General features: G+C 44.8%; 1 long non-coding RNA gene across 3 annotated transcripts; it reads left to right on the plus strand.

The window, feature by feature from the left end:
• The first annotated feature begins 104 nt into the window (after positions 1 to 104).
• On the plus strand, positions 105 to 8,184 carry LOC138110670 (uncharacterized). 3 transcript variants are annotated; one of them, XR_011151012.1, is made up of 2 exons: positions 105 to 124; positions 2,660 to 8,184. It is a non-coding gene; the product is annotated as an uncharacterized lncRNA (long non-coding RNA). The 3 variants fall into 3 exon arrangements; XR_011151010.1 differs by lacking the exon at positions 105 to 124 and adding an exon at positions 172 to 347; XR_011151011.1 differs by lacking the exon at positions 105 to 124 and adding an exon at positions 355 to 813.
• The last annotated feature ends 2,863 nt before the right edge of the window (positions 8,185 to 11,047 follow it).

The raw sequence follows: 11,047 nt of genomic DNA on the forward strand, positions 1-11,047 counted from the left end.
GCCGTCTCGCCATTGGCTGGCGCCCTTTCGCAGCGGGGGTTTCTGGGGCTTGTAGTTTCCTTAGGAGAGCAATAGCGGGGCAGCGTTCAGGACGTGGACTCGATTTCCCGGCAGATCCCGTGAGGTGCGGCCGCGTTGGGTAGCGGGGTGGGGAAGGAGGCGGCCGCGGCCGCCATGTTGGTGGCGTGGGACGCTTAGCTCGGGAGGAGCGGTCGGGGAGCCGGGTTAAGATGTCGGAAAAGGGGGAAGGGCGGTAGTCCTGTCTTGGTTTAAGGGGCAAGAAGGGGCTTGTGCGAGCGGTTGAGGAAGAAGGGGGAGGCTGAGGAGTAGCCGGAGGGGCGCGGCGGGTAGGGAGGGGGGCCCTGAAGGACACGGCCGATTGTCACTCGGTGATTGTCGGCTCTGGGTGGGGCAGCGCTTCTCTGTGGTGGGAGCGGGGCCGTGGGGTGCGAGTCTGTCCCGGGATTTGGAGGGGCCCGTCCGGCTGCGGTGGATGTGTGGCAGGAGCGGGCGGCGTGGCCTTGCAGCGACGGCCGGCCATGGCTGCCGGGGCGTGTGGGCGCTGGGGCGGTGCTGGTTGCGAACGGGGAGGCCGCTCTGTGTGGCGCAGGAGCCGGGGCGGGTCCGGCGGCTCTCGGGGCTGTGCCCCCTCCCCGCTCTCCTCCTCCGGGGAGAGGGGCCCGGCGGGGCTGTACCAGCTACGGTGTTCGGGCCTTGGACGGAGTACGGACTGCGGGTTATAGAGCAGGGCTGGCCTTGGTGGGGTGGCCGTCAGCAGGGAGCAGACTGGGACGTGTCCTTGTCGTACGCCAGGTGACAGCCTGTGCTTCGCTGGTTTAAGGGTTTTTTTAAGGGTTGTGGGTGGCTCTGTCTGATGTCTGGTAATTGCACTAATGGTGTCTGGCTGTCAGAGACATGCGGCTTGGTGTGACCAGCAGGAGGAGCTTTGCTTCCTTCTAAAGGCCTTAGTATGTCTGGAAGAGTGTAGGTTTAGATTAGATACAAGACAGAAATTCTTTACTGTGAGGGTTGCCCAGAGAAGCTGTGGACACCCTCTCCCTGGAAGTGTTCAAGGCCGGGCTGAATGGGGCACGGGGCAGCTTGGTCTACTGGAAGGTGTCCCTGCCCATGGCAGGGGAGGGTTAGAACCAGATGATCTTTGAGGTTACTTCTAGCCCAAATGTATAATTCTATGTCCATAGACACATAAAACAAGTTTGAAAAAGTTGAGAAGGCAGATGAGATGGTATAAGACATCTCAGCATGGTATGGGAGCAGCCAAGCCAACTTGCTGCCCCCCTATTTTACCTGTGCTTGCTGTCTCGGGTTGGCATGGCTTAGCCACCTGTCCAGGTGCTGTCTTAGTTTCAGCCCTCTGGCTGGCATGCAGGAAGTAGGATGGACTTTTGAGCAGTGGTTTTAGGCTTTCTTGTACTGAATGTTACCCCTGCTTGTGCTAGTCTTTTGTGTTGGGGAATGGGAAATACGTGTTCACCAGATGAGAGTAATCAAAGCTCTGTGAGGCTTAAGGCGACTGGAGTTCCCTGAAACTATGCGTGGAAGGCCTGTGCTCAAAACCTGAAGGGAAGATGGTCAAAGTATTGCATGGCTCGTGAAATAATATCGTTTCTAGTTACAGCTGATTCCTGTGAAATAAAGCACTTTATTATGCCAGGAAGACACTTAATTGAAAAGAGTTGTGAAGAGTTTTGCAGGCTTGCTTGAAGTGTTGGGTAATACCACTGGTGTTACTGCTCAGGTAAAATGGAGATACAAGGGTTTATTTGATACTTTGGCTCCTCCTGGAGGTAAGTACAAGGCATTTGCTCAGGGTATTGCTGCAGAATAACTACACAGATGGCGTGTTTGCTCCAGGATACAAAAGTGTTGGAGAAGGGATGTTGTGAGATATTCTCTGGTGCAGTTACTTCCCCTGAACATTGCAGCCTTTCAAGACTTGCTGGTACTACAGCAATGTGTGCTGTTCCTTTATCACTTTAGATGCAGCTCCCTTTAGTTAAAGGAGCTGAAGTGGTTGCATGCAGTCCTGCAAATAGTCCAGTGTCCTGAGGGTGCTTCTCCTCACAGCCAAGTTCTCCTGTTTTATCATATTCCTCTCTGAAGAAAAGGAATGGTGAGGGTGTAAGGCTCTGTTAATAAAATTCATAGCATCAATAGTTCCATATATATGGAGAATTCTGAATTATAAGTACAGCCCCTCTTATTTCTTTTCTAATTCTGTTTCTTCTCTACGCAGATACCTTTAGATTAGGTGAACTGGGGGTGAAATAAAGGGCATTGGCATGATGACTTGTCACAACAGTTGTTCTCTGTAGACTTTAGGCCTATGCTTTTTATTTCTGCAGCTGATACCTGATAAGGATGATAAGTGTTGCAGTGGAATAGTTGGGTCAAGCTTGGTTATCTTTTTTATAACTGTCAGAAAAAGTGCACGTGAAATCTTCATCCAAGATGGTCTGCTGGCCTAATGGCAGTATGTTTCCTCAAACTGGTTTAGAAACAATTGGTTTTACCTGCAGTGGTTCCCTTCACTCCCTCCCCATCCCCCTGCAGTCAGTGCTGCCGCTCTGAGGAGGATGCTGTGTATCCTGCTTTACAGATAATTGTATTTCATTATTTATATCTTCTTTATCTGTAGATGTTGATGCCACTGATGTCTCAGCTGAGGTAGGAAAAAGGAAACAACTTCAGACACTACTCAAATGAACACCTGACGCAAGAGAGAAGTAAAAGAGTTTTCTTTGTGTGTATTGTTCACTTTGGTCAGTTTGGGGGGATTTTATACTTGCCAGTGTATGGATCAGCAGGTTGATCACAACGTGTCAGAGATGTTAATGATGAAACCTGTGTTATTGTCTCAGACTTGGATAATCTGTTCACTGAAAGTGCTACTGTCCAGATCTATCCTGACCCAACAGGCCTTAGTTGCAATGTCTGTAAGAAGCTTCCAGTCCTATTGCAGAAATAAGTGGTGTGTCTGCAGTTCATATGAAGAGATACAAGGTGACAGTAGCATCGAAAACCCACTTTGGCCTTTCTTAAAGATTGGTATGCTCTGCTTTAATGCTGTTAATGAAAACTTAACTCCAGTGTGTGTCTGGTCCTCAGCCTATGATGCTGATGGGTTTGTGTGTACTTTACTATGCTGACATCCTACACTGCAAAACCTATGGCTTCTTGTTGCTACTGAAGTGATTCTGAACACTGTGAACTGGTAAGCAACCACCCTTTTTGCTGACCTGAAGAATCAATTGAAAGATCCCAAAGGAGGGATGAGGAAGATAAGTAGGCATGTGTGATGACTTTGCCTAAAGAAGAAAATGCTCAGTCTAAGTAATCTAAGTTCGTACATAGAAACGTGTCTTTGTGTCTCAGCGCTCGTCCTGACAAGTTTGCTCTTAAAGAAACTTCAAGCATTTGGATGCTCTAAATTGAGTACTCACTGGGTAGTATAGAAAGCCAGGCTGCATGAGAAACACAGATTTTGAGATGAAGTGTACAGATACATCATATCATAAATTTTAAGATGTGTGGTGATGTAGGTCTGCTGTCACTGTCAGCGTCCGTGTCAGTGCAGCACAGAGAACTGTTGGGGTTGTCTCAGTTCTTGGAAATGATGGTCAAGCCTAATGTCAGCCCTGGTAGGAAAATTAACTGGATGAAAAGATTTGCATGTGGTTTCAAACAGAAAGTAGAATATGGTTTCTAAGGGTGATACCATCTATGCTAGTCTTGGCACATAAATTCTGTTTTAATATCATGTTTTCTTAATTACCCCAGCTTTAAAACATAGTTGCCTGCAGTCCCCTTGGAGGAAGGAGTGGAAGTATCACTGACCAGCTGCTTATTTCAAAGCCTATGGGGGAAGGGGTGTAAACATTCTTTTACATTAAAGTTACTGCTCAGATGATAGTGGATGAAGAAGCTGTGATGAAGGTTGGTTGATTTTAGTTGTTTCCCATGGAGCTGTTTGCCAAAAAGTTTCAGGAGCTGCAAGAGGAAAGGTGAGAGGATGAGTTTAGCTGGGTGGAACAGGTAAGTACTTGTATATCATGTTACTGTTTCCAAGTATCTTAATGATAACACTAAGAATACGTTGTGTAGTCTACTTTGTTCTTTGATAGGGGTGCTTGGAAAAACAGGAGGGAGTGGAAGGCTTCTGTGCCTTTTTTAAGTGTTTTCAATTAAATTGTGGGGAGGCAGCTGTTAAACCAATATTTGGAAGAGCCTAGTATTTGTGCATAGCCAAAAGAGTGTAAAGCGACTCTGGAAATAATTGTAATGACTAATTATAAAGTCTTACTCTTTTTTTTTTGTCTTTCAGCAAAAAGAAGAGTGCTGTAAGAGCAGTCAAGAGTCAAGTTAGCACGGACATGTTCTTCAACTGAGAGATGGCAGCAGTTCAATAGCAGTTACACAATGGGAAGGGGTGTGCAGGCTGCTGCAAGTCCCTGTGTTCCTAATATCTGGTATCTGAAAGAACTCAGTAGAGAGAAAAAGGTTGTTGCTTCCACAACTTCAAACCCTTTTGAGTTGAAAAGAGAGCTCATCTAATACTGAAACAGGAAATTGATTTTATTTTAGATACTGGGGAAGAGAATCACTATGCAGAACTTAAAAGTGCTAGTCAGGACACTGAAAAACTGCAAGTAGCTCAAGCACAGGAGAGTCAAAGACTCCAGTTGTGGGAAGGTGCACTAGCAGTGGGGAGAACTTCCTAAACACAAGGAGAATCAAAAGTTCTGCAGCTGTTAGCTACACATGGATGTATCTCTTAAGGTGGGATGCCCTGACATGACCACTGAAGACCATAAGGCTGTAGGCAGACCACATTTCTTTTAAAAGGATGTATGCCACTGCCCAGCTCAGAACCACCCAAACAGCTTCAGTTTTTGTCAAATATTCTTAGTTCCTGGAACAACAGCTTTTCTCTGTCTACCTAACTGCTGCAGAGCCAGCTGGCTGATTGCAGCTCTGCACTGAAGATAAGCGTTCCCACCCCTGCATTGCTGGATAATGGCACACAAACATGCCTCAGATGGGCTCCAGGGCTGAGCATAAATCTTTCGGCTGCCACTGTTCTGGCTTTAATATACACGATGGGTGCCCGAAGCACTTCCATGTGGAACAAGAAACACTTGGAGTGCATATTTAGATGTACTTTGAGTGTGCACTGCCCTCTTCAACACAAAGCTCGATAAAACCCTGTATTGTATGAAGCAGTGGAGGTATCACACTGAGATTATGCTTGGTGTGTACCTGACTCAGTTGCTACTAATCCTGGGAAGGGCTATTTTTGTTGTGATGTGGTAAACCTGAGTTGGTAACAGATACTGCTCAGCTGATGTGCTTGTCTGTGCCAGGAGAGCAGCCTATGAGCTGACAAATACTCAAGCATGGTACTAGCTTTTACTTCTTTCAACATAAAAAAATTTTAAAAGGTGGGAGGGGGAAGAGCAGAGGATTTTTAAGAGTCACATAAATTCTACTGAAATTAAAGGCTCACTAAGAGTATCTTTGTTGAAAGAATACATTTTGGGAAATTAGCTCCTTTGACAAAGGCAATATGAGCCTGTGGTTATGGCAAGCTTCCAACACCATTCCTTGACCCTTTTTTTTGTGAGGTTGTAGGGGGAAAGTGTTGGATGTAGCGAGACTGAAAGCCATAACCAGAGGTTACAATTAAATTTTAGCAACTATATTTTTATGTGAAGTGATGCACCATTATTAATTTTCAAAGGCAGTCCTGCACCTAAACTGATACACTGGAATCCCTGATCATGTGTGCAGGTGTCTTTGGGTTCTTCAGCTGTTTGAGTGCAGTGGTGCAAAATTGCACATGCTTCCTATATGATTCAGCTTAAGATACAAGCTCAGGCAGTGTGAGTACCTAAACAACAGTTGTAGTCAGAGCATTCCTCAGTGCACACAAACCATTTCCTTTTGGGTAAGTACTGCTGCACTGTGAAAAAGCATGCAACTCCTAGGACAGCAGCATTTGATCATGTTGCCTGTGCCACAGTTCCCTTGGTTTGCTGTCTTCCTTGCCTTGGACTCTTCACCCAAACTTTTAGTTTTTCTGTACATTACCACTGGTTGACTCTTTCATTTTTGAGTGGAACTTTTTTTGCCGTTTCTTTGCAAATGCCTCTTCCTGGAAAACTGGCAGCAACAGTAAGTATCTCAGGTTCCTAGCCAAGTTTCCAGTCACATGTTTTCACTTGCTCCATTCTGTCAAGTTATTTACTTGCAGTGTCCTAAGGATGTAATTTAGTGGACTGCTAGTGAGGAGCTAACCTTCATGTCTTGGCTGCAGTCCCATAGGTCAGGTTTACACAAATCTGCTTCCTCATGAATTCAGTGGCTACTCTTGCAGCACTTGGTTTCCTGATGCACAACTTTATGAAAAAGATAATGTTACACTGCTCTTGCAGAGATTTAAAGATGGTCACGCTAGCGTTGGTCACTTTACCTGCTGAGTTGCATGACCCAGAATTATTTCTGAACCTTGTTCTGCATGCACAACACCTAGGCTCACTAGGGCTCACGAGGTGAGAAGGCTATGTTCTTCATGTCTTAATAGGGCTGACATGCCACAATACAGGAAAGATTTTTCAAAACCAGCATAGAGATGCTTGCTGATGACTTAAGCAACCTTGCTCAAGGCAGTCTTACCCTCGTGTTCTGGTGTCAGGCATATCAGAGTTACTTTGTTTCTAGTAGGGTCTCTTTGGGCATGCATTCCTAGGTGGTGTATTGAGCTTCCTGCTTGAGCTTTCAAAAAATGCAGTTGCACGAAGCAGAGGCAGCGGTGGCATTGCCAGTTTGAGGAGTTTGGTGTTACCTTCTGCCCTTGCCTTCCCATGCTGTAGTACACCATTCCCTTTCACACCAGTGCAACTACCTGGAGCGGCACACAGAGCTGTCGGTGTCTTAATCAGGGTGTTAACACACACTCCCTGCCCTGGGTATGCTTTTCTGTGGGTCATGGTAGAAGTGGAGGAGGTTTGTAGTTCTGTGGCTTTATGAAACCTGAGTTGGATTTGTGACCTGGTTGAGAGCATTTGCACCATAGCACAAAAAACAGGTACCTGGGTGCATGCCAGAAGTCAGAAGTCCTTGGGCTTGTTGCTGAAGTGTCTGGCTCATTAAATCATGCATTTAAGGATGCAGTTAATTTTGCGGAAGAGGACCAGCAGTGTCCCTTGTGTACGTGGGTGCTTTTGTTAACTATGTTTTTCTGTGTTAGGTCTCATGACAGAGCCTTTTTGTGGTTTTGCTGTGTGTAGCCTTCTGACCAGGCAGCAGTAGCTCAAGAGTTGGTGCTGTCTGTAAGCAGCACGAGAGATTGTTCAGTGTAGTCCAGACAAATCTTTGTGCAAACAGCGCTGGAGTAAGATGTGGAACAGTTTTCTTTTAAGTTTGGGGTTGATTTTTTTTTTGTTACTGAGACTACCAATGTATTTTCCTTTGATGGAACTAATTCTTACATATAGGGAGTTGCATGTTACCCCTACACACATAGCCAAATGTCATTTTATAAATAATGGCAGAGTAGATCGGCTAAAGAGAGAACTCGGTACTAAAATGTTTCACATATGATAGGTGAAAAGCTAATCTCAGTTTTCCCTACCAACATTTTTGCAGTGCTCCTGCTACCAGTGAAGGCTGCACTGCTGTGAACTCCTCTGTTCTGATGATGGTGAATGTTACCCTCTGACGAGGACAATGAGATGGCAGCTGTTTAAGAGAGACATGTGGTGGCTTCACCGTACATGTGCTGCCTCCGTGGATGCCAGCTAAGAGAGTAATTGCATCCCCCAAGAATTAGGTTGTTGCTGCTGTTAACCTTTCTGGAGAAACAAACGTGAAGTAGAGGCAGGTGCAATCCTCACATGAGTTGGCAGCCAGGTGGGTGCGGTGCATCACCAGGGATGAAGGGCAGTCGCACTTCACTAAGTCATAGCATTGAGGTCCATTTGGCCTCTTGAAAATTCCTGCCCACTGAAAGCTCCTCTCGTCTCCAGGGCAGATTGTGACTGGAGCAACTGCTGTCCCAGTGCTACCTCCTGGAAACATGGGGGTGATGAGATGGAGTTTATTTTAGTAGGTCAAATGAGAATAAATAAATATTCTTCATTATAAATATTTATACAATAGTAATTAATACTTTTTTTTTTAGTGTAAATTGTTTATAAATACATACCTGGAAATCTAGGCATATATGTATATAAAATGTATATTTTAAATACATTTGTATACATTGTTTTATGTATTATTAATTCATAATTTAGCACTTTTTAAAATACAGATTAGTAAATTGGGAGAATCATGGAAGAGGAGAGGAGCTTTGTGTTGTTGGCAGACTCATGGGATGGAGGAGCTATTCCCTCTTGAGAACAAATCAAACGCAAATGTCTGGTCCCCAACAGATACAGTTGGCGTGAACTGTTTTGTTAAAGTGTCTGCTCACATCTGTCTTTTAAACTCTCATCCTTGAGAGGGTGGATTAACCTTGTCATGAGTACTGAGGCATGTGACAGGCTTGGCCATGAAAGCAAGGATGTGAGGGGTCTCTCACAAGTTTCTGTCAACACTTGAGTGATGTGGCTCTCTGGGATGGGTGGCATTGCCGCTGTTCATTCTGAGTGGCATTGCAGCCTCATTCACATGGGTTTGATGGTACCTCAGATATCCCAGCCTTTTGCTATAGTCAGTTCTCTGCTACCTGAAGGTAAATTTAGGTACAAATCACATCAGCCAAGATCCTAGGTTTGGAATATGCCTGCCTCAGTCATTCTCTCTGGTATGAGTGGCTCTGCCTTTTGGGTACTGTCAATTTACCATCTTATTTCTCCCAAAGGAAACATGCGCCCTGAATGCTCCCTGTGCTCTGGCAGTGCTTTATGTGTGCAACCTCCAGGTAATGTTCACCTCTGTGGATATAAGGGGATAGCTATCCCAGTCTTTCCTGAATTTACTGCTCAGCAGTCAGTGACATAGCAAGAAAAACAAGGCATTCTTTTGCTCACATCCACCATCCACAGATGGCATTTGGTTTTCATCACCATTTTGTTTCTAGCTAATACGTAGGTGTGTGCCAACACACAGGGTTTCCCAACTCCCTTTTTTTTTTTCTTTTCTTTTTCTACTTTTTCCTTGTCACCCATACATAGTACATTGCACTCAGTGTTTAGTGTGTGAGAAACCCTAGGATAATTCCCTACAGTAATAATTTGTTAGCTGTGGGGAGATGGGGATTTTGGTGGCTGCAGAATTCCGCCTATAGCATCCCATCATTATAAAGAAAAAAGTACGCTTGGAGGAAAGAGCCCTCCTTCTTGAATCTGGGTGGGGAAAGAGATCTAATAACACTTCAAAAATAGGCCAAAATTGCTCTTCATGTGCTGAGTTTCATATTTTTAACCTTTTCATTTAAAATTTTTAAAGTAGTACCTTCTATTTTGTAAACTGATTACACCTGAATAAAAACAGATCTCTGTAGCTAATTGCCTCAAATACCTCCAGTACAGAAGTGGTGTTTTGCAGATGCCCAGGGAAGATGCAGACCCACTGTATTGCTGGGAACCAACCTGTCACAGCTGAAATACAATAGTGCAAAAACCCATCAGCAGGCTGAGCAAACCCAGCCCTTTGTACTCGTTATGTCTACGGTGTTCTGTCTGAAAGCTATTATCCCTTGGAAAACTGGCTGACACATTTTAACAAGGAGAATCAAAGACTTAGCAGGACTTCTGTAGGGTTCCTCTAATTCTAATGCATTCATAATCATAGTCAACTACTGCTCCTTCTTTAATAAGGATTATATTGGAAGCCATCCATAGATAAATGTAACTTCTTGATACAGTTTTAACTATTCATCCATTTTCATATGGCCTGATTTTGACATCAGCAGATGTGTTCACACTTCTGAGTCCAAGATACGTGGCTTTGTGTTATCTTTAGAAAACAGTAAAGGACATAAAAGAAGTGCTAATTTTCAAAACAGAAACATTAGATTTGTATTTTATTTTAAATAAAATGAATGCATGCAGATGGTTGTGCAAGTCAGTACAGGGCTTGTTTGGGCAGGGTTTGTGGTTTCCTAGCCCACCTGTTTTGCCTGCAGACTAGCAAAGAGAGCACGGTTTGTGTTAGCAGTCATAAATCCTGCTCATGTCTTCCATGGCAGACTCCTAGGCTGTAAGGTGAAACCCGGTCTGGATGTAGCTGTAAAGGGAAGGAGGGAACGGCAGAGCTCCCCGCTGCAGAACCCGAGGCACCCTGTAACGCGAACGGGCACAGAGAGGCCTCCCTCGGTGCCTCCCCCTCCCAGCTCCCCTCGGGTCACACTGCTCAGGTCTTCAGGGTACCCGAACACTCCGGGGTGCTGCAAAATGCTCGTCGGGGCCGTTGGTCTCTGCTGGCTCTGAAACTGGAGAGGCTGCTGTTCGTGCTGGCCCACTGTAGCAGTGGGTGTCAACCAGCAGAGGGTGGCTCTAAGACTGTTTATGTATTGCTTTAATGTTTAAACACTGTACAGTGTGAATATTGAGCGTGACGGCTGTAGTGCTTCCTTTATTTCCTAGTACTTCATCTTTAGTTAGTAATTACAAGAAAGGAGTGTCTAGCAAAGATTTTAGTTTCAGCTTTTCCTCACTGTTTTGTTTTTGTTTTTTTTTCCTCTGGCATTATTCTTCCAGGTGAGACTAACCAAATATATTCAAATTTAGGAAGATGGGTTTGAAATAATGTTGGTCTTGATTGGGAACTACTTCTGCCTAGGAACAAAGTATTTGAAATAAATAACTGCATAAGTTGTCAATGCTCTAGCATTTATTAGGGATTGAAACGTAAGACACTAGTAGTGAACAAAGTCATTTCCCTGAACTTGAGACACCTAACAGATACCCAGTGTGTGCCTGGGCTTTCATTGCAGTCTGTGGAGAGGACTGCACACATCCCAAGGTTGATTTCAGCACCTCTTACCCTAATTCAAGAATCTCAGTTTAGAGGACACAAGCTA

Source organism: Aphelocoma coerulescens, chromosome 1 (assembly GCF_041296385.1).
Source record: "Aphelocoma coerulescens isolate FSJ_1873_10779 chromosome 1, UR_Acoe_1.0, whole genome shotgun sequence".
Classification (NCBI taxonomy): Eukaryota; Metazoa; Chordata; class Aves; order Passeriformes; family Corvidae; genus Aphelocoma; species Aphelocoma coerulescens.